Genomic DNA, 22,722 nt, shown 5'->3' with positions numbered 1-22,722 from the left:
GAGGGGAGAGAGAGGAGAGGGTGGGCAGGGAGAGGAGAGGAGGGAAGACAAGAAGAGAGGAGAGAGGGGAAGAGAAGAGGCGAGAGGAGAATAGGAGAAGAGAGAAGAGAAGAGAGTAGAAGAGGGGAGAGAGGAGAGGAGAGAAGAGGAGCGAAGCGGAGAGGGAGCAGGCGGACCCGGCGAGAGCTCTTTTGCGCCGCTCTGCTTTCCCCGGCTGCAATGGTGTATTATTTCAGAGCGCTCCCTCAGCTGAGGGCTCCGCTCCACAACAAGATTTACTTTAAGACACAGCTGAAGGAAACAGGAAGACTGCACGTCACAGTCTGACTGACGTACCCGGCCCCAGCACCCAATCGCGAGGCGCCTTCGGATTCAAGGGGGGATAGCGAGGCAAGAGAACTTGGGAGGAAAAAAAATATAAAAGGGGTGGGGGTGAGGGGCTGGGAGGAGAGGAGGGGAGAGGGGCCCCGCGCTCCCCTCCCCCGCCTCCATCCCCGCCCCCACCCCCCCTCACCCGCGCGCAGCCACTGCTTGGGGGCGACCGGATCGCCGCTCCCGGGCCGGAGCGAGCCATCTGCGGGCGCTGTGCAAAGCCGGCGACCGCGCGAGCGCCGCTCAGCTCACACTCGCTCTTCCAGGACGCAGGTCTTTTTTTTTTTTTTTTTCCCCCTTCATTTCCCAGATACAGCTGATCGAGTTCGCTGAGCGGCAGAGCGAGTGAGCGCTCCTCGGACAAGGGTGGAGGAAGGCACAGAAAAGTATACTGGAGAAAAAGTGGAGGTTTTAGGGGTGGGGTGGTCTAAGAGGAGGGAGTGAGGATCCTCAAAACATTCCACTTTTTAAATGATCATAGCTAGTATCAGGAATACATGTCACCCTTGCTTCCTTTTAAAGGAGAGGTGGACAATAAAATACAGGTAGGTTTGGGATTAAAATAATAGGTGCCAGAGGTTTCACACCGGCTCCGCTGCATTTGATATAAGAAGACCAGTATTGGCTGAATCCCAGTCAATCTCCCGTCAAAATTGTTAGGAAGAATATTTGTCCTCGGTTACCTCTACAACTTTATTTGGATTGTAGGTACAGCAAGCTTTACGGGAAAAAAAATGTTACAAACAGTACTACGCGATTACCGCTCAGTAACTCACCCCAGAATGATTAAAGAGAGAGGTTTCAAATAGGATTTACATAGTTTTGACCTCTGGGTAACAAACTTTAAAGTATACTCGGTAAGAAATTTCAAATGCTTAAACTTCGGGCTTCTAAGTCAAGCTATAGAAAATTCACTTTGGTTTGACATTTCTTGGACGAAAAATAACCAGCAAGACTTCTTTAGATAACGTGGCTCTTAAAGGGCTTCTTGGGATTTGAAAGTTGCTAATGCTAAAGCGCAAGCGCCCAGCCGCAGCTAGAATGTCTCTTTCACCGGGCACAGTAAATGGCTTTTAATAAAGCAACTGCGCTTATGACTTAAAGATCCTATAAAAGCTAGGACTTGCAAGGGCTGCGAAGCAGAAACATTCATACCTAGTCGATAAGACACTCATTTTTTTGGTAGAATGGGAACAAGTATTTTTCGTGTGTCCCTCGAATTTAATCAGATCAAAGGTTGAATCGTGTTGCGTCGTGACAACAGAGTGTTTGTGAAGTGTGTTACAAGTATACTGGCCGATCATTACCACCATCTTCTGCAACACACGCACACACACACTTTTCCTAGGACACTTACAATCTCAGCCTCAAATTCATCAAACCGTGAAGTCACATCTTTGAATAAGAATAGTGATGGTCCATACCTTGTAGGAAACTTTTGGCACGGGACTCAAACATTGAAAAGAAGAAGAAAAAAATCAGGCCGTCCAGGTTAGGTGTTGGGGATAAGAAAAAAAGACTTGCTTGAGCATCTCCAGCCTTCATTTCTCCCCTTTTGCCGCCTCCTGACACTCTCCCCACCCCACCCCATTACGGAAACAACACAGACCCTCACAAACACACTACTCACACTTCCAATGATCGGCTACTGTATCAAGTGTTCTAGTTGAGAAGGGACAATTTAGGCTGGGGACAGAAATAATCTATCAACGTGCCCATTACATACAGGACGGAATAATGCTTCTGCTGGTTGGGTCCTTTCGAGGGAAGCGGGTGTACTGAGCGGGGAAATGTGGGTTCTGTGAATGAATCAAGGCTACTTCCTTTCTTCTTTTTCGTCCTATTATTTTCCTTAAGTATCCCAGTATGTACATGTGAGCGCCAGCCCACAAATAAACTGGCAGGAGTAAAGGATACATGCCCTCCACACCTTAAAACCATCTGCTCAGTTTGACATTTAAAAGGGAGGAGGGCAGGGAAGGAGGAGGGGGAGAGGGGGAAGAAAGGAAGCTGGGAGGGAGAAAAGGTTCAGACCCTGGAAGGAAACGGCTTGAACTTTAGCCCACAAGTTTATGTCAATTGCACCTAGCGCTCGGGTGCACGTTTAGCACACACTACGCCCGGGAAGTGGCGGCGGGAAAAGTTCCCTGCGAGCCCCAGTAAGTCCTTTATCATTCCCGGGGGAAGGCAGGCCCCAGTCTTAGTCGGGGTAACCCGCCTGGCAAACAGGAAAGCTCCCCCACCCCCAGCCTCGGCGACGGAGGCTCGCGGCTTGCCAGCTCTGCCGCGGAGGTTCGCAGCCCGCATTTGGGCACAAGAGCGGCTTTTTGAAATAGCGCGCGCGACGCTGGACGAGCGAGCTCGGTCCACAGCCCAGCTCCGCGAGCTGCGTACGCGGAGCCCGGTCCTGTCCCCTAATGTCTAGGCGACGTACAGGCCAGGCTCCTGGCAACCTCTCTTGCCAGAGCTGCGGCGCTCTCCCGGGTCTCGCACCTCCCTGGAGCAAGGCGTGAGGCCCGAGCCCTCTATCTCGGGCTACTCCCGGTTTGCTTTCTGATAGGCGAGAAGCGATCAGTCAGCCCCGGAGACAAGAAGTCGCCTAGATATTAGCTCCATCTCTGAAACCAGCGGCCAAGCCTAGGGTCTGTCCCTTTCTCCGCCCCAATGCCAACACAACCCCAGTAACTTAAAAGTTAACACAAGTTCTGACCGGTCTTCCAACAAACCCCATCGCTACATTTACTTATTTATCTGAAGGGTGATCTGTGCGTTCTTAGTCAAACTCTTGCACTTCTCACTTATGCATCTGGTTCTGGGTTAAACACACTTCGCCTTGACATTTTCTCGGTGTATTTTACCCCTCCGGTTCTTTCTTAAAGCCAGTAGGTGGGGGTAGGAGAGAAGACCGCATATGAGTAATTTAAAACCTTACAAACAACCGTCAGCAGACCTTAAACAAACCAATTCTGGGAATTTCAACCAGACCACTTGAGAGACAAACGTGGATGTTTATTTCAGGAGAAGGATGCTGGAGATCCAGCCTGGACACACACACAACACCATGCACCACTCACCACCACCACCACCCCGAAGAGAGGAAGAGAAAGAAATAAACAACTCTAGGGTGCAGGCCGGCCTGCTTCAGGCTGTCTAGAGGCAGACTGCCTGCCTGCCATATTCTCCCTCTCTCTCTCTCTCTCTCTCTCTCTCTCTCAATCCCTATGCCCAGTGTGACGCCAAGCCCAACCTGGATTTGTTCTGAATGGGGGGGAAAGTGAAATGCCACGAGATCAGTAGCAAGTAGCAGCTGCACGGTTTCTCTCCTGGGAACCCCACTGCTTAGAAGCCTCCCGAGTGATGTTTGTTTAACCAACAGCTTTCAAAGTAAACAGAAGCGAATCACTCCAAAGAAGCTGAAATATAACGCTTACAAGAATTTGGGGTCAGGGGTGTTGGCAAAAAAAAGTAATTTTTTAAATAATAAAGCCCCCACCCCCAAATCAGGGCCCGTCACAACGCCTAAAGGAGCCTAGAATTGTCATAAAAATGAAAACTCATTGAAAGGATTCCTTACAATAAAGTGGCCTCGAAGAAAATCACTCTTCCACAAACACACTCCCGCGGTTAGAGAGGGTTGCTTGTCAGTGACTGAAGGGGCACACTCCTACTTGATTTTATGGAAGAAGGCGAAAACAATCAAAGAGAGGTACGTTCCCTGCCTCGGAGTAGAAAGGAGTAGGCTGGGAGCTCTGCGTCGCCAACCCTGGCTCTGCCTCAGGCACCGAACTTTCCAATATCAAGATATTAACAGATGGTGGTGAGCACATGGAGGGCTGTTACTTACATAATCCAGCCACTCCGCCTGGCCGCGCTGAGCCCGGCGAGGCGCCCGCCAGGCCGCGCGCGCGCGTTTTCCGAGGGGTACCGTTGCCGACCGCCCCCCCCCGAAATAAGTTGACTTTCTCCAACCCTACCCGGCTCTTTGAGGGCTTAGGATTTGGAGACGTCGTGATTTCAGAAAAAAATACACATCGATCTGCTTGTGCTTTATCCTCTTCAGTCCACAGTAGTAAAGAAGCCAAGGGCACAGGGAAGTGAAGGGGACGCTTTCGGGGAGAATGGGGCGCTCTCCCTCCGAATCTGGGGGTGCTAGGGAGTGGGATTCGCGCCATTTACACCCCTCCCTCTTTGGCGCGGATCAGCATCTCTTTCCCTGTCCCTGAAATACAAGGGTAGTCTCGAGCTGCAGCCGGGGGGCATGGGGTGGGGTGAGGGTGTGAGGGGACGCCTCTGCACGCGGGGGCGCAGTGGGCAAAGTTACGCAGAGTCTCTGGGCACCGCTACACTTCGAGCTTCGGCAGGATTTTAAGCACTGGTTCCCACGCGCGGGGAGCCCTTTTCGGGCCGGGTGGCGCCCGCTGCCTGCACGCCCTCAGCGCTTCCCCGGAGGCCCAGGCCCTCCCCGTGTGCCTGTGTACCTCCGCGTGCGTGCCCGGGGACAGGTTTGTTTGACGAGCCTCCTTCCCGCTGGCGACTCGGGGCCGCCGAAACTCGCGCGGCACACGCCTGCGTGTGTTGGAAAAGTTTCGGGTCGGGAGGGAACGCTGGGAGTCTCCTCTCCGGCCCCGAGGCGGCAATGGGGCTTCCTCGCCTGCAGCTTCCTCCCGGTCTCCTCCTCCCGCCCGGCCCTTCCTTCCTAGCCTCGGCCCCGCGCTAGGTGTCGCGGCCTCTCTGGCCCGGAGACGTCGCGCGCTAGAAGAGGCGGCCGTGGCGCCGCGCTGAGGGCGGAGGGCGCGCCCCTCCCTCCTGCGTGCCCCTTGGAGTGTGGGTCACCCCGCGCCAACCCCGCGGCCCGGGCCTTTCCCGGGGGCCTCCGCACGTCCCCGCTGACCCGAGCTGGGCACACACCGGACGCAGAGAGCAGCTACCTGCTCCCCGCGCGCCGCGGAGCGGGGAACGTCCGACGCCTCCGGGCCTGCGCAGCCCCGCGGCCGCCCCTGCCCCCGCCGCCAGCCTGTTGCTGCGGGGCCGAGGCGGCGGTGAGCCGGTGGACGCGCTTAACCTGGGAGGTTGGGGCCACCGCCGGGGACCCAGAGAGGGGCGGGGACCTTTGGAGGGCTGGAGACTTCCCCTTTTGCCCACCCCCTTTATTTCTTAGGTCTAAGGATATTTGGCCGTTACTCGCAGCTTCCCTTTCTTCGATCTTTTAAGTCAAGGGTGTGAATTCGGAGGAGATGCTCTTTTCAGGGGCTTTGATGGTAGGATTTAAGTAATCCCTACTGCCCATCTTACAAGGCTTTTATTCAGGACGCCAGTGAGTTAGAAATAAATAGGCGTAGGCCAGGCGCACGCAGGGAAAAAGAGAAGGAAGCTCCCAGTTTGGATTTATTTGGGGGGAGAGAGAGTGACTTTGGAAAGTTGCATTTTGTTTAAATTAGAGCAAGACAAAGTTGAAAGCCAGATTTCTATAATTTTTCTGGTAATATTTCTTTTATGAAGTATCTAAGTGTCTGTTTGTCATCATTTTGAGATCAAAAGGAAAATCCATATGCTGCATAGCTTTTCAAAATTGCTATTTAAATATGTTTTAAATGCTTTATCCAACGCGGAGAAGGCTGCTCAGAGGCAAGGCTGGTGACAGGGATATAGCGGGCTGGTTTGAGGTGGAGCAGCGGTCCCCAAGACGGGGCTAGTCAACAGGAATCACCAAGGAAGATTTTCAAAAATAAGGATTTCTGGGCCCACACCAGCTAGGCAATCAGCAGGAGGACGTGGGAATCTGGGGGTCATGCTGTGTTTCCAGTTACTGCTCAGCCAGTCGCTGCCTCTGTGACCGTGGGTGTGTCACTTTATCTGAGCCTCAGTTCTTTTTATCTGTTAAATGGGGATAATATCCAACTCCTAATTGTAGAGAGTTTTACATAAGTAATATTGTTCAGCACATGACTGGTGCTCAATAAAAATGGAAACTATTTGGTCTACAAATGTGTGTTCTTCACACTTGCGCTGACCTGTACTCCTCCTGCACAGAGCCCTCTCCCATCCAATCTTTTGGTGAAGCTAAGTGGACTGTCATTGGATGTGTACGTGTATGCACATTTTAGCTTATGCATACTTGCTACTTTGGACACTTTATATGCTCACCTCTCACCTTTTAAGCCATAAAAAATAGCATTGGTGTATGTTTGGAAGCTAGGCCCTGTGCTCTTGGACTTAGAACTGTCCATCAGTCCCACTGGCAGACAGGAGGCATTTACTGATGTGAAATCAATCTTTCTTTTTTCTTTCTCTCTCTCTTTCTTTCTTCCTTCCTTCCTTCCTTCCTTTCCTCCTTCCTTTCTTTCTTCCTTTCCTTCTTTCTTTCTTTTTCTTTCTTTCTTTCTTCATTTTTCTTTCTTTCTTCCACCTTCCCTGCTTTATAGATGGCAAACCTTTCCTACAGAAGCTTCCTGTCCCACCAACAAAACCACAGGACAAAAAGTTCTATTCAAGGAGGGAACAACAAGAAGGCAAAAAAGGGCAACATTCCTAGGTAAAACTAAAACAAATGTATATCACCTACCATATGTTTTTACATGTGTGAATGAACAAATCCCCCAAATCTATGTCATGTAAAATACAACCCTTCATAAAATTATGTTCGATCCAATGAATAGGAACACACCCCAAGGTAATTAAGGGAGAGCCCTGCCAAAGACAGCTGTGAGAAGGGAAAGAAAGATAGAAGGGAAAGAAAGATAGGCGGGAAGGGGCCATCGCTGGCTGTGACTCTGCAGCAGGGTGAGGGGAAGAAAGCCAAAGGAATGGAATGGGCATAGCCAGCAGAGAACAGATCAAGAAGGCTGACAATTTTAGAACTGGAGGTGGCTGTGAGTGGCTAATGAAACATCCCAAGGAAGGTGTTTTGCTGGTATCCTCAGAAGGCTTTAGATTAGTAATCACTGCCTATTCCTGGGTTAAGGAAGAGATTTCCAGCTTGGGGCATCCAAGGGCCCAGCCCCTAGGCTGAATGAGCTCAGGGGCTGGGAGTGGGCACCCTTTACTCTCTGCATGAGGGAAAACCCAAGCTTGATCCCTAGATGCCCGTCCTTCCAGCGTTTGTGGGTATCTTTGGGCCAGTGTGGAAGATTCCTGCTCTGTGACTACTGGGGATGAGAGAGGGATATGTCTGTGACTCTAGGGGACAAAACAAAGGCCCTCAACAACCATAGAGAAACACACATCTGGAGCCAGGCTGTAGGGAGACAGGTATCAGCTTCTGGTTCCTTATCCCAAAGCCCCCTCCTGGTGGTGGTCGTGGTGGAAGGAGTAATTTTGCCTATTCTTGTAGGGGAGGAGGGCAGGGGCAGAGGCTGAGAGAAAGATCTGGAGGAGGAGGGTGGGGGGGGTGGGAGAAGCGGAGTGGGAAGGGAGCGTGTGGGAGGGTGCCAGGTAGGGGTGAGGGGAGATTATAGGTGAAGTGGGTGGAGGTGGGTGGAGTAGGTGTCCTGCACAAGGTAAGGGGCGGGGTGGGTAGCTGGCAGTGGGGCTGAGGGTGTGGAGTTCAGGGGGGAGGTGGGGCTGGGAGTGCGAGGGCCAAAGCGGATAACTGGAGGGGATGGGGGGTGCAGGAGGTCGGGGGTGGGCGAGGAGGCTGGGGGGTGGGGTGCCGGAAGGGGTGTGAAGTGTGGTTTGAGGGACGGAGTGGGAGGCGGGAGCGAAGGCGAGGCTGGAGGCTAAATCGGACCCTTGCTCCGGCTCGCGGGAAGGGCGCCTCCTGCCAGTCTGGCGAGGCTCTGGAATGCTCTGGGTCACCCGCTGATCCCGGTTGGCGGAAGGCCTCGGGCAGCCCCCCTCCCGGCAGCCGCCTCTCGGGGGCGGGCAGCCCGGGCTCCCCCCGTGCGCGGCGCTGTTGGTGCGCGTTCCCGATCCGGAGGGGTGTCGCCGTGCGTCCCCCACCCGCGGCTCCCCGCGCCCCGGCTCCGACGGGGGGTGTCCCCCCAGCGCCCCGCACGGGCTCCGGGCAGCCCGCTTCCTCCTTCCTCCCAGCTCCACCTCCCCTCCATCCCCATCCTAGGCCCCAGGGTGCCTCCCTCACTCCCCCAGGTCCCCGAAGCCCCATCCTTTTCCCTCCCGGGGCAGGTGGAGTTCACCTAATCTTCGGGGGTCTCAATGCTAATCTTCGGGGCTGGTGCCTGGGGGGAGAGGGCAGGAGGGGCTGCGGAACCCAAAGTGGGCTCCAAGAAGATAGTATCATTCAGCAGATAATTACTCTTTGCAAGACACTGCTGAGCGTGGCAGTTGGTGACCCTGTTGAGAGAGCGAGTGGACCGGACGATTTTGGTTCTTATCCAACACGGAGGGACAGTTATGATGTGTTCGATTTAGCCAGGTTTCTGAAACCTCAATTCGGAGCAGGAGTCTAAAGGAATCTGGGTGAGAGACAAAAGTGTCAACACCTCCTTTTCTCCATGTTTCAAAGTGGTCTTTCTGTGAGAATATGCGAGGGAGGGGCATGAGCAGTGATAGATAATTCTAGCATCTTCTGAGCACTTCCTACCTCAGAACTGCGCCAGGTGCTTTATGTCCAGCATTTCCATTTTCTTCTAAAATGCCATAGACTCTAAGACACACCATCCATTTAAATGTGCCCTTTGGGAGAAAAGGAAAACATAATGACCTTAAATGCACAATCGATTGTAGGACATATTGATTGCAGGAACATAATAAAATATGAGAAAAAGTGAACCTTAGCAGTGAAGAAATAAGTACATTAGGTGTAGTTCTCCCAACAGCCCTGATGAGAATTATCCCTGCTGTATTGTATGGATGAGTAAACGGGGACAGGGAAGGTTTCACCACCTGCTTAAGGCCACAAAGCCGGTAAGTAGCTGTCAGAATCGGAACCCAGGTTTGCCTGCCTTCAGAGCCAGAACAGTTCCTCCTAGGGCACAGGGCCTCTGCAGGGATGGGGCTTTGTCAGCTTCTTCACAGCCCAGGTTCTCTCTTGACCCTTTTACCATCAACTCTCCCTCCCCCACCCTCCAAGTTATGGAGATTTCCAGGAGGACAAAGTAATTCATTTGGGGGAGGGGGTACAAAATAGTCAAATTACATTTTTCAGATTCAAATAAAGTCTTTAAAGGGTAAAACCCATGCATGCCAGGTTTTGCTGTGCACCGCAGGAAGTCGAATTCAAGGATCCCTGTATTGCTGAAAATAGAATTGTAAAAAATAAAAGGGGTGGCGGGAGAAAGTGAATGAAACTAATCCTATTAAACGTGGTAGCATGTTTCTGTGGCACGCAGGGAGAGATTAAGCACAGGAAAGGGGATAAGTACTGCTTCAGTTTCACTAAACTAATGTGACAACTTGTCATTGGAAATCTTTGCAGCTTGTTAGTAGATGACTAGCTGATTCAGAAGTGTTTTCTATCATTCCCTTTGTGTCTCCCGTGAGTTTTGTTTCTTTTTTCAATTTTCTTTCTTTTCCTGTTCCTTTCTTACCCATGCTGCTCTATTTTGCTTTTTAATCCTGCATGTCTCCTTCAAGTCAAAACATTTAGCTGGCTCTAATCAAGATTTAGTTTTGAAGATGCCCCTTGACCTTGTCTTGCCCAGAGAAGCCCCAGAGGGGACTGACTGCTCTCCATCCTCAACCTGGGGTCTGTCTTGTGGCTTAAAAAACCAAGCTTCTGGGGAAAACCTCTCATTTCAGATTTCATTTTTCTGCACTCCTTCATCTTTTCTTCTCTTTCTTTTTTGCTTTATCCTTTTATTCTCTCCCTTTTGCCTTTCATTTCCATCCTTTTTTCCCCTCCCTTACCCCTTTCTCCTCTTCCCTGTTTTCCTCTCTAATTTCATTCTTCTCTCTTGCTTTCCTCCCATCAGTGGTTTCATTTTTTTCCCTAGAATTTCTTTTTCCTCTTTAATACACTCCAATAACTCTCTTATTCTTTCTTTCCTTCAGATAAGACAGTTAAATTGGCAGAGGAAAGCTAGGAATCCCTCATGGTAGTTACCATGCTGGATTAGTTCCTGGCGAAGGGAAGGAGACAACGTTGTGGGGAAGGGGCCAGGGCAGATCACAGACATGCAGGGAACAAAGAGCTGATCTAAATCGTGAGGAAGAAAGAATTTTAGGCTTGGTCACTGTCTTTCCAAAGCAGGTGTCCAGCTTGTTTGGAAGCGTGGCTCACTGTCCCTCTCTCCTCTGCCTTGGCATCACTCTCTCCCACTTTCCTCCTCCCTCCCCCGCTCCAACTTTCCCCACTGGCTCACCACCAGAGGCGAGATGTTGAGTCAATGGAAAAACAACATTCGCCAACATTAAAGGGAGACTGTTTAGAAAAGGAAGGCCCTGCTGAGGTGCAGAGGAAGCCTGTACATTAACACGGGCCACCTCTTATCTGGGGCAGCTGGGCCCAAGCTGCCTGTGCTGATTCCCCAGCTTTGCCAAGAGGCCTTCAGCAGAGGCTGCCTGCTTTTTGGGGGCGGGGGGCTGACTCTTACCCACAGGCATCACCAGCATTTTTAGAAACACAAAGACATCGATTTTCTCCCAGGGACTTAATGGGAGAACCCAGGCCAATAAGCAAAGTTTTGCAAAAGGCAGCACTGTTCTAGGCCTCTGTCTCTGGACATGCCTCACCATGAACCTGGCCCCTCTCATGTGCAGTCCTTTTGAGGACTCCCAAGCACGGGAAGGACTGGCCATTCTGACCCGAACGTGAATTAAGGGGACGGACAAGCTAAAGTGACCCAAAGGAAAAGAAGAAAAAGGCATGTGGGTAGGTTCACCCTGGCTCTAAATTGCTTACCGTTAAGTCTTGAACCAGCTCCTGATGGAAAGATAAGGCAAATCCCTAATCAGTCAATAATTAACCAAAGCTCCATTAATGGTCCAGTCAACCAAATCCTGCTGACACCTTCAGAACCCTGCTGGAGTGGGAGGGTTAGGTGGGACCTTTTGATAGAAAGATCTATTTAGCCCGCTGTTTACTCCACTCGCAGGTCACCATAGAAAGGGTAAAGTTATTCCTGTATCTGCCAGTGAAATCTTTTCTTAGTTTAACTCCTTTGGATAACTTTTTGAAATTTCACTTTTAGAAATCTCAATGTGTGTGTGTGTGTGTGTGTGTGTGTGTGTGTGTGTTGTGTACAGAACAGCTTGGGGGTCCATTCAGTTCCAGGTCAGTTTGAATCAAATCCCAGATGTGTTCTGATGGTTACTACATTATTCTTCCTAGAGGATCATATTTTCTCTCCCCAGCCTTGCTCATCTAAGTCTGCAGTTTATTCTCAGTGTCTATAGATATTTCTGTTCCTTTTTTCTCAATGTTAGCTCCTCCTCAATTTGTGATCAAAGCAGAAATATGTTGTGAGTAATAAGTAACCACACATCCCTACCAAAGCATGCAGATAATTCTTGAATTTTAAAGAAGTAGGACTTTAAAAGACTAACACAGATTTGATTTTGGTACTTCTGGTGGATCCAGGTCTTTTTATTTCTTACAGAAGCAAATTTTTAGGAAGGGTGAGTTTAGGTCTTACATTTTCTTTTAATGGAAATTTTTTTATTTTTTGTTTTTGTTTTGCTTTACTTTGTTGTTCTTCTGTACAGCATTCAGCACGCTACCATAAGCTTGTAGTCAATCTATTAGATGAGAAAAATCAGTGTATTAAGTGTAGTGTGAATTTTTCCTAAAGTCAAGTTGTAAGTCATGATTGTGTGTCAATCAATGAACTTGGTTCCTAATTTAATCTGTTCAAGCCACTTGACATGCTCTTTTAGACATGGGAGGAATAGGATGTGGGAGTGTGGCTTGATATGAATCCATCTCCATCACAGGAGAAAAACAACAAAAATGGCCTGTTTGCCTCCTAGGGTGTCAGTGGTTATTCCTGCATACAGAAGATGGTTCATCGAGCTACACTTCTATTGCCTCCCCGGCTCGGCCTCTGAAATCGTCTGCACAATTATTCTCCTCTCCTCATAGAACTTGGTAGCCTGGGTACTCAGTTAATCTTGGGCTGCTCAGGGGAGTTGCCAATGGGTAGAAATTCCGCCAGTGATCTGTGACACCCTTTTTCACAAATATTAATTGAGTGACATTTCTTTTTTCCCCCAAATCATCCATCTGTCCTTTCTTATGCAACGTTTGAGTTTCAAAAGGGTAGACGGCAAGCTTTCTTTCTGGCACACATTTCACCTAAGAAGACAATCTATGAATTAGGCAATATAATCTGCTGTAGCCTTGTAAAGAAATCTGAAAGATTCACCAGCCTGAAGCAACATGTTAAATATAAACCAATTAAATTCAGCCTCCTTTTCCTTTGCCCATTAAAACTTCTTCTCTTTCGGAAGGCAGCTGGTAAATGGCTAGATGCAATGTTGCTGTAATCATTTGGGGGATTGGGAGTAGGAAATGTAAGAGAGAGACAGTGAGAAGTTTAAAAAAAAGTAGTCATTATTCAATTTTTAGGTAAACAAATCTAGGATCCAGTTTTCTTAGTTTTTATGCTAATTTTTGATTGTTTTAAAACATCAAAATCATCTCACTGGTAAGAGTGCTGTTAAGTAAAGCAGAAGACATACCTCAAGTTGTCTGTCTGGTGGTCCTGTTGCTTGGATATTAAAATGAGATTTTAGAAAATGGAACCGACAACTATTTTTCAGTAGGTCAAAAGGCACTCATGATTACACTAATAATTTTTGAGTATCATACTAATGATGATAGGAAAATGTAGACCTTGACAGTGGCATGTTTATTTACATTCACTATGAAAAAAATGTTGTTTACCCCTCGAGAATTTCTTAAGGAAAAGAAAAATCAATCTCCATCAATGAGCAATATTTTTCTCCCCAAGGCATATTGATTTGAACATTGACTTCACAATGGGTGAGTTATTTCCCTCAGACCCCCTCCTATGAATTGTTAGGTGACATGTCTCTTATGAGACAATAAACATGCTGTTTCTTGTATAGTGATCGCATCAGGGAGATCCCATCTTCTGAATTGTGGTTGGTTTGGAATATTTCAGCTTCTGTAGGTCTGCGTTAAATATTTCTGTGGGATATATTCCAAGTTGAAAAAGTGGTATCACTCATCTTTCTGCCCTTTTAAATGAGGTATAGCTTTTTTTTTTTTTTTTTTTTTTGTGGTACGTGGGCCTCTCACTGTTGTGGCCTCTCCCGTTGCGGAGCATAGGCTCCGGACACGCAGGCTCAGCAGCCATGGCCCATGGGCCCAGCCGCTCCGCGGCATGTGGGGTCTTCCCGGACCAGGGCACGAACCTGTGTCCCCTGCATCGGCAGGCGGACTCTCAACCACTGCGCCACCAGGGAAGCCCGAGGTATAGCTTTTTTGATGCTTGTGAAGGAGAATCTGGTGGCAGTGAATAATTCCCTTTTCTGCTTGCTCCTCTGTTGGATGTCCTCTCAGCTTGTGCGTGGACCCATGACTCATGTGTAGTCATGTAATGTCTTCATAATTCCTTTTCTCCTTTTATGTAACAGGACAATGTTTCTCACTTGAAAATGAACCCGATTTTCAATTTACCAGAGAAACCAGTATGTAAAGGAACATGGTGGTAGGTGAAGAGGGAGGAAACAATAGGAAATGTAGAATTCTTGTTAACGTGATGGTCATTCTTCAATTTATCTGTTAGAATTTGTGTATAATGTATTTTCTTAATGAGTTTCTTAAAAGGTCTTATTTTTCCACCCATTTATTCTTCAACAAATAATCATTCACACTCCTATCATGTGCCAAATACTGTGTTCAACGTTGGTTGAGCACAAGATAAAGAAGACCCATCAGAGGCATTCACAGTGGTTGGGAAGACATTAGACAGGATAGTTATGAAAATACTTCAGGAGCCCTGAAGGTTTTCTTTATGGCAGTTTGGACTATCAAGGAAGCCTTCAGGGAGGAGGTGAGCATAAGCAAGTAATGAATCAGACCAGGGCCTTAGGAGAGGAACGGAAGTGAGTTCGTGTCCCTGGTACATGGTGAGAGAAATCTTAAGCAAGTTCCTGTACCTCTCTGGGCCTTAGTTTCCTTGTCAGCAAATTGGGGATAATAACAATATCTGCCTTTTGAGATTATTGTGAAGATTAAATGAGAATGCATGAAAAGGCCTCAACACTGTGCCTGCCACAAAGTAGACATGCAATAAGCGTGTGCTAGAAAGGTATGAAAAGAGTGACAGATTTTAGCATACTCTCTAAAGTTGATCTGACAAATGTTTATTGGGTACCTACCATGTGTCACATCTTAGTCCTGCGTCCTGGACAGGAGCCCAGCAGCCTGTCAGGAGGCACCATGAGGGTGGAGTGAGGGGTAGAATGACAGGTAACTTGTGCAAGGCATGGAGGAGACACACTGCATCTGTGCCGGGGGAGCCTGAGGTGGCCTCTTACTGCTGGAGTATAGAACCCAGGGGAGGCCTGGCAGGACCAGGAGAGGCCTCACGGGGCAGTGCTGGCCTCAAAGCTGGAAGGACCCAGGCACACATGTTCATTTGGGGGCTCTCAGTTCCCTTTAAGTTTTCCATGAATGCAGATTGCCTTTCTGTAGCTTGGTTATATTCTCTTCAGGGACCGAGGCACCCATCTTTTTGCTGATCTCATCCTCCCCGTACTGCCTGTTATAATGTGGAGCCTCTACCATATCCTTGATAAATATGGCCAGGTCTTCATACGTCCCTCTTCTCTGCCTGTTGAAGTAGCTCAGCCGTTTCGTACACCCAGGTGATTTCAGAATGCTCAGGCTACGATGCTTGCTTTGGTGCTTATTAGAGAGATTCCTGAATTGGGAATTGTGTTCATGTCACTGCCTAAAATTCTCTGTATTGCTCAGTAAAGTCCAAAATCCTGAGTGTGTCCTGCAAGACTTGGCATCATCTGGCTCCTGTCCACAGCTCCCACCTGATCTCTTGAAACTCTCCCCTCGGCTCCATGTCACTGGCCTTTTTCCTGTCATTTCAGCACCAGGAGCTCCTTTATACCTGTTGCTGCCTCTCTTTGAAAGGCCCTCCCTAACCCCTTCTCCAGACAAACTCCTCTCTTTATCTTATTAATTTACTGATTTTAGTTATTAAAAGTCCTTTGCTCAGGAAACGCCTCCCTCATTTCCTAATGATACATGCTCACAACACCCATAGTTTTCTTTTATTCTGCTTATCATAATTGAAATGGAGTTATTTGAACATAAGCCTTATTTATCCAACACATATTCTTGGAGCCCTTAATGTGGCATAGGTGCTGGGGATACCATGCAGTAAGGCAGTCAAAGTGCCTGCCCATGGCACTTGTATTTTAATAAGTGAGGCAATGAATAGGAAACAAATATAGGTATGATACAATGTTAGGTAGTGATAAATACTATGGGAAAAAGTGAAGCCGGGTAAGGGGACAGATAGAACTGAAGATAAGCTGGAGATGGTTAAGAAGCAAGGGCTTTAAGGTTGCTTCCATGTCCTGGCTATTGTAAATAGTGCTGCAATGAACATTGGGGTGCATGTGTCTTTTCGAAAGGAATGGATAAAGAAGATGTGGTATGTATATACCATGGAATATTACTCAGCCATAAAATAGTGCCATTTGCAGCAACATGGATGGACCTAGAGATTGTCATACTGAGTGAAGTAAGTCAGACAGAGAAAAACAAATATCCTATTATATCACTTATATGTGGAATCTAAAAGAAGGGTAGAAATGAATTTATATACAAAACAAATAGAGTTACAGATGTAGAAAACAACCTCATGGTTATCAGGGGGTAAGGGGGGTTAGGGATAAACTGGAAGATTGGGATTGTCATATACACGGTACTATATATAAAAAGATAACTAATAAGGACCTATTGTATAGCATAGGGAACTCAATACTCTGTAATGGCCTACATGGGAAAAGAATCTAAAAAAGAGTGGATATATGTATATGTATAACAGATTCACTTTGCTGTACAGCAGAGACTAACACAACATTGTAAATCAACTAGACTCCAATAAAAAAATAAAAATAAAAATAAAAAAAAGAGAAGGAAGGGCATGTGATTGTCCTGTCCAGGGTAGAATTTCCAATACCTAACGCAGCACCCAGCATCTAGAAAGTATCTGACAAATGTTTGCTGAATGAGAATCATATTGGCTCAAGTAGACTCAAGGGGTGAAGGGTACTGAAGAGGGCTAACTGGGTTGTATAGTTATGCATGTTTCCCCCCCACAGTCCCTGACTATGTCTGGGACAGTGTAGTCTGTGTTTTCACCCCATATCCAGTATCTATGTCAAACCTAATTCCCTGTTCAAGTTGACTGTAGTCACACCTTTTGTGTTGTAGCTTTGCATACTTTCTTCTTAATTGCCCTGGGATAAATTGCAACTGGTTGATGAATGAAATATTTATGCTTTGAAGAATTGGTGTTCTAATCAGTTTCTATTTAAACTAATAATCAACTCTTTTCAGTGAGGAGGAGGAGAATTTTTCTGTGATCTATGGGCTTCTAAATGACTAATGATGTCAATCTGGGCCTGGCAGGTTTCTGCCACGACTTGGACAGACGTAGCACTCATGATGTTGTGTTACTTCTCAGCTCGCTGGTACACTGGTTCCCACTGAAGTGATCTCATTATTGGCATTTCATTTTCAAAGTATCAAATCTTCCCCTTTTGCATTATGCCTCTGTGTGGCTTGGACTTGAGGCACCGTCTGCCACTTTTCTTTCAACCAAGATGAACTTCTTAAAGAGTAGTCTAAAGATTAAGCATCTTCTATTAGCTTTCTTTTGTTTTCATTTTGGTGGGTTGGGGAGAGAGAGAAATTCATGTGCTCATAATTATCTTCTTCAGTTTGAATGAAAGAACTTTTGCAGATCAATGTGGATTGAGATCCAGACAAATTGGGTCCATTCTCTAGACTTGGTTTAAAAAATTGAATAGCATAAAGGAAATGAGCAACAGGAATGGTTCCTTTCCTCATCTCTGGACCCTAGTGCATCTTTTCTTTTGTGCTGTCACCTGGCTTCACTCCTCTCTGCCCCAGGGGGCCTTTTCTGGTTCTGCACTTCCATAGAAGTCCATTGCTTTGTTTGTACCACTCTTTGGACAAGAAATGCCAATCAAAATCCATACTCTAAGGGAATTCCCTGGCGGTCCAGTGGTTAGGACTCCACACTTCCACTGCAGGGGGCACGGGTTAGATCCCTGGTCAGAGAAGTAAGATCCTGCATGCCGCGAGGCACAGTCAGAAAAAAAAAAAAAATCCATACCCTAAGTTCATTTTGGTTCTAATTCATGCAATTTTGACTGTCCCACCCCCTTCTCTCTGTGCATCACTGTTTATCTCCGTGACCAGATCCCCAACGCCCCAACAGAAAATCACATATTTTCTATCTAGCATTAACCAACTTCCTCAACCACCCCAGGCACTAATAATGAGGTCTTCAAATAGTTGCTGCTTGTGGGATTTGTTAAGAAAAAGACTGAAGAGCAATAGAATGTTTCCCCATTTTCACTCTGTTTCCTTCAATCGTATCAATTTGTAATTGTATATTTATTTATCTTTTCACTTATTGACTGTCTCCCTTCCCATAAACATTGGGAAAGTGTCTGCCTTGCTGGCCAAGGTATGCCGGATGCTGGCCAGAGTAAACATGTTCAGTGAATCTCTGTGGAGGGGAAGGAGCTTATTCAAGGTGGATTTCCACTCACCTTAAAGAAGTGAAATGAAAGCCAACTTCGATGGGTCTTGTTTCACTGTGGGCGAATTCGTATGGACTGAGAAATTCAATTAACTGTATTCATCAATATTTGTCTCTGGGATAGAGTCATGAGACGAAGACCCAGAATTCTTGGTCTTCCCCCTTTTGTGGCATTAAAAAAACAAAAAACAAAACAACAAAAAACTTGGCATATTACACCAACCAGATTTTTTTCTTTGTCTCGAAGAAGCCTCAGCTGAACACTAGAGTCCTCACCCAGTGTAACAATCAAAAACTCAGAAAACCTCAGCTGCCTCAGATGATGTCACAAAACCCTTAAGAATGCTCACTGCTGAGTTGGGCACAGGTCCAGCAAACACAATTCTTTCTGCCAGTTATTCAGGGTCTTTGACAGATTAGGTGGTCTTTTCTTCTTCTTCTTCTTCTTTTATTTCCATCCTCTTAAAAGGCAGTTCAGTTTACCTCTAAGCAAGACATTAGCTCTGGCCGCCCCAAATAACATTTTAATTGAAGTCTCAGTCCAAACAAATGCCCGGCCTCTTTATTAACCCCAACAGTGTAATTTTTCAACCTAAGACTGATTCAGGGGGGAAACTGTCTCACTTAAACTGCCATGCAACGGAACATGGCAGTTTTCCTCAATCAGTCTCTTTTCTGACCTTAACTTGAACCTTAATCTCTTTTGACCATGTTCTCTTTATTAGCTGCTCATGGCCATGGCACAATACTAATTTTGCTGTTTTTAGACTATCAGTTTACAGAGGTATTTCACTCCCCCGTCTGCCCTCAAATGTATTCCAGATTTCATGGACCTTTTTGGGAAAGGGAAGGTAACACTTAACCTTTTTTTAGGTTTAGTAATTTAAATAGCTGCTTTGCAAAATGCTCTGTAGAATTTTAGACCGGCTATTTTTGAGGTACAGTAATGTTTAGGTACAAAAAATTATATACTTAATTGTCAGAAAAACCTAAAAAACCTTTTAAATAGTAACAAAAGATTTTTCATCAATAGACAGGTCCACACTCATAAAATAACATGGAAAGTAAGGCTATTATCTTAATAATTTAGGCAAAACCAATATGTTTTTATTAGAAACCTCTCATCTTTTGGGGGAGACCTGAATTATCCAGATAATTGCTTTCATTCCTTCCTTTTTTTATGCTTAGAAATAATCAATGAGTAAGGACAGAGACAATCATTTTTTCCTTAATTATACCTTCCCAGTTTTTGACGTTGGTAAAATGATCCAAATTAAAAAGAAAAAAAAAATCCACCCTTTTCAATAACAATGAAAAAAAATGTGTTTCTCTATTTGGAGTCTACCTTAATATAACAGAACTATGTAGGTAGAAAAACAGTGCTTATGATCATGTGCTCAATTAGATTTATTATAGGTTTTTGTACTTTTTGACATTAGCATGAAAGCATATTGGTTATTATTCTTTCTAAACTAATTGAAGGCTTTGTATCTAGTAACCCCTCTGTTCTTTCCTTAATACAATAGTTTGTTGATTGCAAAAAAATACATTTCTGTGACTTTAAAGTCCTAGAACGAGGACTGTCATTGAACGCTGGAGATTCAGCCTGGTGTTTGGAGGGCAGGGACCATGTGCCCTCTGGGTGTGAGGAGGTAGGCAGCTGGGAACAATGGTCTGTCCCCTGCGGTGCTCTGTGGCAGTAGCAGCATGTTGGCACGATAAACTTCGCCTTCATTTCACTGGCTCGAACAATTAGTGGGATTGAATCAGAGTTCTCCTGGATCATAGTTTATTATATGTTATTAAATTCCATTATTCAAGAAGTTGCTGCTATAATTCTAAAACTTCCCGATGTCTCCCACAAAGTCCCCATCTCCACTCTCTGTGTATTTTTTTTTACATTTATCTTCTGCTTCCTGATAGCCAAGGTTTCTTTTTCTTTCCCCTTGGTACTTATTTAAAGAGCTAAGAGCTAATTTGAAAATACATCTTTGAAAGGGCAACAAAAATGAGATGTGAAAAAAATAGATGAAGATTCTTAATTAGTCCATTATTTGACATGCACGATTTAACATGGTATGCTTAGCATTGTGCATTCCCCAAAAGAACAAGGCTCTTTTTTTTTTTATCCCAAACTTTAACTCCCTCTCATTCATTATATCCCTTCTTGTCACTTTCCATTAGCTGATCATGACATCCTTTGCTGGAAGGGCGAGCAAGCAGATTACTTCCAAACTGGTGTAAGTGACACTCAAAAGACTGGCCTAAAGGGGGTTCTGTGATAGCAGCAAGCTCCTCAGCCCCTGGAGTTGGAGAATGTCATTTCAATAATATATTGGAGTCCATTGTCACATCATTTCTGTAGCAACTTGGCAACTTCCCGGAAGTGGCAGGAATGGGTCTTCTGCTGGAATTTGTGTGTGGATAGCATCTAATGATCTTATAGGTGCTACTTATTATATATTATATAATAATTATTATTTATTTTGCCAACCCAAACCTTCTATCTAGCATCTTGCTATTGCCCAGGAAACTACAGCATGTCTCCCTAAATCTAAAAGATAAAGAAATGATCACAAGCATATTCATTTTAATGCAATTGAGAAATATCCTGTCACCAGGCACATCTAAACAGGGACAGGGAGTGACTGAATGAGTCAGGTATCAAACAAACATGGGTAGATTGTGTGAAGAAAAGAAGTGGAGAATCTGATGCTCTTCTCAGATTAGCCCTGAAGATGTGAACTTTCCCCAGCCCATCATCCCTGCCCCCCACAATCCCTCCCCTACTCCCAAATGTCCAACCTTCGGAATCATATCCTCAGCCTTGGAAGGGGGTTGACCTGGGGAGAACTGAAAGGTTGCAGATGGAAGGTGTATCCCAATCAGTCACAGACAGCAATGAATTCTGGTCTGAACAGCGCCAGGACTGATGCTGGCTGCCACTCAGACCATCATTCCAGCTTCTGAACTTGTGTGGTCTTCTGCACCCGAGAAAACCAAGTTTTCTTCATTAACCAAGTTTCAGCTTCTTTCCTTCCTTAAGCAAATTTTAGCTTCTTTCCCCAGTAACCCTTCAAAACATTTTGATTATAAAATATAGAATATGGAAATAGAAAGCAAACATTAAATAAAAGTCCCCTATTATTCTACCATTAGGGGGACATGGATAGTCTCATGATACAGATCTTTCTAGTCTAGGCTATCCACTTATATGCTAGGCGGTAAAACAGGGTGGTTACAGGGATAGACTCTGAAATGAGACTACCCATCTTTAAATCTAGACACTGCCATCAGCAGTGTCACCCAGACTCTCTGGCCCCCAGTTTTCTCACATGTAAAATTTCTCCCTTACAGAGTTGTTGTGACAATGAGCTAATGCCTGTGAAGCAGCTGTCCCATGGGAATCACTTCCTGCATTTTAGATGCTGTTACATATATGTTGGCCCCGTGTTCTTGTGTTATTCGCTTTTTCTGACCGTGCTCCCATCTCCTCGAGTTCAAGCCTATAGATATCTTCATCCTCAGCTGTGATTCTGTCTCTTTTCAGTCCATTTGGTTTGACCGGCTTCCCCCTCACACAGCATCAGTGATTTTTCCAGGTCTCAATTGCTGTCCATTTAACCATAACTCTTCAATAAGCATTGCCAACGTCCCATTTCACCTCCTGTCTGATGGACACATTTTTGCCTGGATGCCCTGCTTACCCAGCCTGGCACCATGGCAAAGCCTCAGTGGCCTTCCTTGTTCTCTTCCGTCTTGAACTCCTCGAAGTGAGTGCAGGGAGAGGCAGTATCCAGAGCCTGTGATCACAAAGAGAGCAGCAGCACCCACCCATGCCTTCGGGGCCTCGGGAATGTCAGTGACAAACTAGACATAGGTAATACAAGCAAGTTTGTTCGTTTAAACCATTTTAAATGTAAAAAAGGAGGTAGTTATGAAGGGTTTAAAAATCTTTTTCATTTTAAAAACCATCTTTGTCAAATCCATATTCTCAGAGGCCTTTGCAACATTGAGAAGGGAAAAAATATAAATATTTATTGTATATATATACACGTTTCATATATATATTTTATATATATATATATATATATATATATATATATATATTTTAACTTGGAAGTATATGCGATGGGAGAGTGGATGGCCAGCCACAGGAATGGGAGAAGAGGGAATTACATTTAATGAAGCTGGGACCTTTCACGTGGACCTTTCAGACTGAAAAAAAAAAATGTTGATTTTACATGCCAAAGTCTTGAAAGAGCCTTGATGGCTCACGGCTTTGGTGTATTTTTCCAGATGGCAGATGCCATTTTGTGTTTTGCATAAACTGACTAAATTTGCTTGCTCTTTGTACTTATTTCAGAGGCAACCATTCTTTGCTTTCAATAGGACAGAAGAGCTCCTTGGCACTGGAACCCTCCTGGTCTGGGGAGGGAGGAATGGTTAAGGGACTGTTCTGAGGATATGCAGGCGTCATCCCAAACTTCCTACGTTCAGTCTGAGGAAGGAGTTTGGGCCAGGGCTTTGAATTCTTGTTACCTACAGATGTTTCTGACTATGTGAGCAAATCACAGAAAGTAAGCTGTGCTGGAGAACTTCTGAAAGTTATTTTTCCAGTTTTCCCATCACTATCTCCATGGAGGACAAATAGGTTCGTTATGTT

At 45.9% G+C, this 22,722-nt stretch overlaps 1 protein-coding gene across 11 annotated transcripts in view; it reads left to right on the top strand.

The window, feature by feature from the left end:
* The window catches only part of LOC309801325 (uncharacterized protein), a 153,739-nt gene that overhangs the window by 155 nt on the left and 130,862 nt on the right, over window positions 1–22,722 (top strand). The gene's annotated exons all lie outside the window — the stretch shown is intronic.

Source organism: Mesoplodon mirus (genome assembly GCF_964341445.2).
Source record: "Mesoplodon mirus genome assembly, chromosome: 3".
NCBI classification, from domain to species: domain Eukaryota; kingdom Metazoa; phylum Chordata; class Mammalia; order Artiodactyla; family Ziphiidae; genus Mesoplodon; species Mesoplodon mirus.
The sequence above is the reverse complement of the archived record's forward strand: the minus strand, read 5'-3'. Positions and strand labels throughout refer to the sequence as shown.